The sequence below is a fragment of the Lichenostomus cassidix genome, chromosome 3 (genome assembly GCF_008360975.1).
Source record: "Lichenostomus cassidix isolate B80296 chromosome 3, HeHo_3.0, whole genome shotgun sequence".
Taxonomy (NCBI): Eukaryota; Metazoa; Chordata; class Aves; order Passeriformes; family Meliphagidae; genus Lichenostomus; species Lichenostomus cassidix.
The window spans coordinates 22,872,148-22,878,147 of record NC_139483.1 but is presented as its reverse complement, the minus strand read 5'-3'; positions in this window follow the sequence as shown (position 1 = coordinate 22,878,147).

Below are 6,000 nucleotides of genomic sequence, written 5' to 3'. Positions count from 1 at the left end.
CCAGAATCTCTTGTATTTGGGGGCCATATTAATCACCCCTCTCTGCAGCAAGCCACAAAAAAGCCCATTCATTTGGAATGTTTGTTCTTTGGTAACTCAGTACAAATATATGTCCAATTAACATATTTATGAGAGGAGGAATATGCAAGTACCATTTTAAATCAATATAAATCTGGAATATAAAAAATGTAAAAATCAGAAGAAAATCCCTGAAAAGGGGCATAGAGGGACATAATTTCAACATAAGAATTATTTTCATACTGTTTCATTCTGTCTCTTTAAAGAACAATAATTTATTTTTAGAAAAACATACTGGATTAAATTTTCCGGCTGGCTGCCCAAATTCTTTGCACCAATGCCATGCTTCTGCAGCCAGAAGAGCAATAGTGCACAAAATGTACATAGGCTTGCCCTTTATACATTGCCATGCACTGTTACTCTGTAGAATAATCTCAGCTGAATGGTTTAGAAACCCAAATTTCAATTTTATTGGAAAGGTGGAGATTTTCAGAAGAGTTTAGGGATTGCCTTTTGCTAAATACAGGTGACAGTTATTGTCTGGAAGTAATCTCTTCAAAAAATTACAGCCAGAAAATCCCATGTGATAACTATCAGTTCAAGAATCTAGCAGAAAAATTGTGTGTATTCTTGCTTGGACTTTTCAGAGGAAGCCAGAAAACCACAGTTAAGGAACATTTGAAAACAGAACAAAACTTTGCCATTGATGAAAGTGAGTATTCTGATGTCCAGCCAGTTTATTTCATAAACTTTTCAAACACAAAGCTCACACATCACCATAGAGCAACACAGTTTGAAGCCACCTGATCCACCCCAGCCATGAGTATTAATGCTGTACAGGAAAAGATTATAATCTGGCACAATTCTGCATTCCAGCAAGGATGCTAACTGCTGAATCCATGGATGCTAAGCTAAATGTTGTTACTAATCAAAAGTAAATAATCTGCTTAAAGCCCACAGCTGTTTTCAAGCTCTCAGATTTATAGATAGAGTATGAATGTGGGATATACTTTTATTATTAACCTCAGAGTTAATTGTTCAGTTTTCTACCTGCACCATCAGTTATCAAACCAACTTTGCTGACTAGTCCTGGATGAGCTGTTATGTACCAGAGCTCCAAAAAGAGGTTATGCTGATAAGAGAAAATATGTGGTTAAGACTCATCTGCTGTTGAAAACCCTCAGAGCATGAGGTGAATCCTCTCCTTCACCTGCTGCCCACACTGCATTTGGTGCAGCCCATAACACAGGTGATTTTCTGGGCTGCAAGTGCACATTGCTGGGTCATGTAGAGCTTCTTATCAACCAACACATGTCCTTCTCCTCAGGGCTGCTCTCAATCCATTCTCTGCCCTGTCTGTAGCTGTGCTTGGGATTGTTGCTCTCGCAGGGGCAGGACCTTGCACTGGGCCTTGTTGCACTCCAGGAAGTTCACCACCTCTCAAACCTGTCCAGTTCTTATTCAATGGCATCCCTGTCCTCTGGCATGGTGACCACACCACACAGCTTGGTGCTGTCAGAAAATTGCTGAGGGCACCTCAGTCCCACTCTCCATGTTCCTGACAAGGACGTTAAATATTGTAAATTAAAATGAAAGACTTCTTATTTTTACCAAATGCTATTCTGATTTGCATTGGTTTGTTCCTTGGTTGGCTTGCTAAAGGAGGTTGGTGGATAGTTTTAAATTTGCTCTGACCACACACTGGCACACTCCACCAAGGGCAGCAGCAGTGTAAAAGAGCACTGGAAGTGGGGGACAGAGACAAGAAGGCATGGGACACATATCACATCCTGGAGTGCATAATCCCACAGGAAAACTTACCTGCAATCTCAGCCAGGACTGCGGCAAGCCCGTTAGACTTGGATGAAATGTGCCTCTTTACTCAATACGTGCATGCCAATCACAACTCAGTCCACTCTCTCAGCTATATTTTTAATTTTTGACTGGAGTCACAGAGAAGTGCATTTGGGTAGTGCTGTGTAGAGACTGGTGAAAAGGCCTTGGGTTGATCTTGCTCTGCTTTGACCCTGAATCTGTGAACCAATGCATCCAGAAGGTATCATTTAAAGTGTAAATTGAAATCTGTTTCCTCAAGTTTTCCAGTAATCCATTCTCTGCAAATATTTCAGATGGTAAAGTCTGATCATACAAACATTACGGAAAGCAAAAACCAAACAGCTGTGAACCAAATAAATCAATTTCAAATCCAGGAAGGACATTTGCAGAATTCAATAGGAACCATTATCCTTGGCTCCCAAGAAAAAGAGATCTCAGCTCCTCTTGCTGAATGTGTGCTATTTGGTGCAATTAACTAAGAAGTTGATGGATCCAGGATTTGAGGCCCAAATCTGGGACATACTGTAAGGGGTGAGTAGTGAGGAATATTTCTACCTACTTAAGCTTGGGCTTAGCCTGTGGTGCAGTGCAGTCCCACTGAGCATTTGCTGTATGGCTGCTGTGCTGGATCTAGAACTGTTATACAAGTATAAAATATCATACAGTCATTTAAATGTTGGGGATTTAAACTAGACCTCCTAGGCTGGGTACTTCCAGTATTTTTCCCTTTCTTTTTCTGTCTTTTTATCAATTTATTTATTTTCTATTTGGCTTCTGGAATGTAATCAGCTGGAAAACCAGGCACAGAGAAAACAGCATTGTGGGGCTTCCAGCCAGGTCCAGCAGTGCCCCAGGAAACACCAGGGCACTGTGACTTTGCCTGGTATCAGGAGGCACTCAGCACCTCCACAGCTGGCCAGCATAAATGAATGCTGGCAGGAGACCCATGCTCTGGGACTAAAGGTGACGTATAATTAGTCCCCATGACTTTTGTTGATAATAATTGCAGGTAACCAGCTGCATTCTGCTAAGCCAAATGACTGTCACCATGCGCCCAGGGCACACGTTATCTGCAGAGGTTTTGTATTTCATTTCAAGCAAGGAGTTATCCATTAATAAAAACAGAAGGCGATTACACAAACGCACTCTCTGCCAAGACTGCCTAGCAGAGCACACGCAGAGCTTTTTTGGCAGTGCCTCCCCCCTGAGCCTCCCTCTGCAGCACAGTCAGGCACGGGAGGAGCTCCCAGGGAATGGAGAAACGCCTGAGTAATTCACTGTGGGGAAATGCAACAAGTAAATACTTGAACTGTGTTGTCCGGTGAAAAGGAAACAAGACCATCTTGCGGTGGGAGAAGGGGCATGAAAAGATGTTAATCGCATGAGCAGTAATCTCTTTGGCTGCTCAGTGTGCCACACTTGGGCTTTGTTTGCCTTGACTTATCTGGCTTACTTACCCCAATCCCTGTGATGGTGGAGGTGCTGGAGGGCCTCTTTAGGAGTGCACGAGATCAGCTACTGGAGAAGGGCAATGAAACGTTCAGGAGGAAAGGTGGTACCATTAAAAAGCAACCTTTAAGGCCACCTATCTCGACAAAAGGGCTCAGACAGGCAATAAATGCAGAAAATCATTGAGACAGCAATGAATTATGAAGGCTATTAAAAGCCACAACTGAATTTACAGAATCGGCTTCCCCTGATGTATTATAAAAATGCTTTTCCCCGGGAACTGGAGATATCCAAATTTGTATTGCAGATTAATTACAGCTTTATTTAGCAGAACTGCAGAGGGGGAGTTCAGCTCAGTCAAAATAGCAATGGATATTAATAGTGTTAAACTTTCTGAATCTCATATACTGCCAGGAAATCATTAACATTGCATTTAACAATTTCAGGTAGTTCTGGTTTTGAACTCCAATTTTATTATTTATGGAATTTTGATTGCAGAAAAAACATACCCAGCACTTGTATTTAGATTCTGTTTACAAAGGAGCTCTGTCTTCTCCCTGGAACTTGCATAAGAACAGAAAAGTAGATTATGTGGTTTCTTAATAGTTCTTCACAAAGAGTCTTCTGTTTCTGACAAATGGTTTATGCAAATGTATTCTCTGAACTGCTTTAAGCAGTACTCGTAGAAAAATGACATTTTGCAAGAGGAACAATGAATATTCAATGCATTATTTCTTAGGTGAGCTAATGGACAGTTTGTATTCCACAGCCTCTGCCATTCTCTAATTTTGAAATTTTGACAGAGGGCAGACAAGTATCAACAGGCAGTGGAAACTGAAAAGCACGGGCTCTCAGACCTTCCATCAGTATTCCAATAAAGGCAATTCAGGACTTTAAATTACAGGCTGGAAGCAAATTTTCAGTTTCCTCAAGCTCAGCTAAAGGGCTGTTTTACAAGGGGCAGTACAGAGAAAAAAATCTATCAGCATCCTTGAAATCACAGCTACTGCTAGGCTGTGGAAGGGCAAGAGGGTGAAGGCTTCACAAAAGCCTCGCATAGATATTAATCCCTGGTGTGAATGGCACAAAAAAGAGGCAATTTGGAATGTACAGGCTGTATCTTGCAGGCCTTATTCATAGGAGCAGGCACGCTGAAGTCAATAGCTTTGTTTGTATTGGGCTAGGACTCGCCTGAGAGCAAAGGCTGCATGAGGAGCCCTCATTTTGCAGTCCAGCTCAGAAAGGATGGGCTGGCAGTAGGAATGTGACCTTTCCATGACAAAACCAATTTAAGTCATCAATTCACATACAACTGCTGTATAAAAATGATGGTGTTAATGTGATAGAGAGTAAGAAACCAAAAGCAGTAAGAAAGGCAAGTTAAAGAAGCTGGAATGTAAATGTCTTAAGCCTCCTCTGTCTCTCATGCACCTCACATGACAGAGGTAAGCTTTTTGAGTTGAGTTCCACGAGTGAATACCACAGCTTAGGAAAAGTAGGCAGGCTTTGCTCTCTCCTCCTCATCTCTTTTCTGCACTCCTGCAGCTTTTCAGAAGTATTTTTCTGGTTTGGAGATAGAATGCAAGTTGTTCTCAAGGGTTGATTTCAAGAGTAAGGGTACCTCATCTCGTCCACTCCTTTGTATTTAGTTCTTAGTGGTCTTTTACATTTACCAGAAAGCTGGATAACTATATCTGTGAAACTTAGACATTTGCAGATAAAGAATTGTTCAGAAAATCTTCACCCAGATTGAAGAGAGGATCCGAACTCTTACGCTCATTCACAGTGAATGTATTCAGCATATGAAGCAGAGTAACTAATACTTTTGACTGCTGAGCTTCTCAAGTTTATGACATTAAATGCAACTAGAGATTGGAAAAAAATTTCATGCATATAATGTCTTCTAGTAAGTACATTTCAATAACAAGTGACCTCAAAAGAGAAATTTTTGGAAATGCTTTAAAACTTGCCTTCCAAACATGGAATTTAACAGCGTTATTGTAAAAAAAATACACACAATAGATATCCCATTTCCACACAGTAATCTGAAGTTAATAGCCCAAGTTTAGTGTTCAGTTACCTCACCATAATTCCTGAATTAGTTCAACCTATAAGCCATTCGTTCAACAAGGAAATTGTGGACAAGAACTCAAAAACTGAGATTGGAGATCCTGAACTACACGATCGGATGACACTGAATCTGCCTCAGTTGTTTTTACAAACTAAGCCCAGAAAAATCAGAAACTCATTGCTTAGTCCAGGTCTATACAGTAGTAATATATGCCAAGAAGATTGCAGTATTGCACCCTTTTTCAGTTCCATTAGCAGAGATGCTTTCAGAAACTTTCTGAACTAACAGATGTAAGGGGGAGTAATGAGAAATTCCAACCTGCATGTAGAAATATGCACCTCTAGATATTTTAATTTATCTGCCAGGATGGTAAAATCCCTTTGCAAGTGGGGGAGGTTTTACTAAACAAATGTTTAAATGGCCTTCTGTGGACAGTTTGTGCTAGTATCAAGATTTTAAGCTGAACATTGATTCCAACTTCCCTTGGACAGAATTTCTGGCTGACAAACAAATTATGCAAGCAATTCACAAAGGAAAAAAATTGCTGAAAACACCAAAGACGTGCTCTATTTGTAGATTTAATTAAGATATCATGCCAATAGAAAAGCACTTAGTGGCAGAACAAC